We start from the raw sequence: 1,194 nt of genomic DNA on the forward strand, positions 1-1,194 counted from the left end.
GTGATCTTAAAACAGCTTCCATCAACAATTAAAGCTGTCTCTGAATATAAAGATTAAGTTTAAGAAAAGCAAACCATCCAGAAAGCACTTTTTTCTCTTTTGCTTCAGATATTTCAAAATAATGTAACTTAACCTACAATCATAACAGGATGACAATGTGAGCAGTTGTTCTACGTCAGCATGTTTGATTGTTTTACAGGGCTAGGCACCTTGGCTTATGAACAGGGGTGGGAGGCATCACAGTATTCTCAGGGTTCCCAAATAGCTAACAGCTCCCCTACCAAAGTTTGTCATCAATGAGTCAGTCAGAGTATTTCCATAGAGCCACTTTGCATCAGCAGCTCCATGCTCCAGTGCTCTGGCAGAGTTTATAGTCCTGAGAGTTGAACTCTGGATGACTGACAGCTGTAATTCATGACAAAAGAAGACACAGAAATCTTCCTCATCAAAAACATGACTTTGATCTGCGTCCTCATCTGGACTCTCCTCTGCTGCTGCTTCACAGGTAAAGTCCAGAGAATCAAACTCCTCTCCTCTATGAACATCTGTCCCTCTGAAATAAAGCCGACAAACCATGAAGCTGCTTTATGTTTTTGTCTCTGTGTCCTCAGAGTCCAGAGGTCAGGTCAAAGTGAATCAGCCTTTAGCAGTGAGAGCTGATCTGGGAGGATCTGTCAGCATCAGCTGTAGAACCAGTCAGACCGTCCATGGCTCTGTCCATTTAGCCTGGTATCAACAGAAAGATGGAGGAACTCCCAAGCTGCTCTTTTACTATGTTGGAAATCGAGTCTCAGGCACTCCAAATCGGTTTAAAGAAGGTGGATCAAACTCTGACTTCACTCTGACCATCAGTGGAGTTCAAGCTGAAGATGCTGCAGTTTACTACTGTCAGAGTGTTCATGTCATCAACAGCTAGTATGTGTTCACACAGTGAAAAACAGTCATACAAAAACCTCCCTCAGTCAGGCTGAACTGAAACTCCAGCTGCATGAAAAACACTCCATCACAGAGCACTCCACACAGACTAAGAAAAACTTTAAATAAACACAAAAAAAATCATTTTTTTTTTTTGTTTTTTTTTTTTTGTTCCTGGCACTGGGAACTTATCCAAACAGGATTTATAAGGAAATGGAAACAGGTGGAACCAGTAAGAGTAGACAGCCAGGGTGGAGTTGAGCAGGTGTGCCGAGTTCA

The 1,194-nt window shown here is 42.2% G+C and overlaps 1 pseudogene; it reads left to right on the forward strand.

Moving 5' to 3' along the window:
* The first annotated feature begins 453 nt into the window (after positions 1–453).
* LOC107086098 lies at positions 454–934 on the forward strand (annotated as a pseudogene).
* Positions 935–1,194: the final 260 nt, after the last annotated feature.

The sequence above is a fragment of the Cyprinodon variegatus genome, unplaced genomic scaffold (genome assembly GCF_000732505.1).
Source record: "Cyprinodon variegatus isolate N-32 unplaced genomic scaffold, C_variegatus-1.0 Scaffold143, whole genome shotgun sequence".
In the NCBI taxonomy this organism is placed as follows: Eukaryota; Metazoa; Chordata; class Actinopteri; order Cyprinodontiformes; family Cyprinodontidae; genus Cyprinodon; species Cyprinodon variegatus.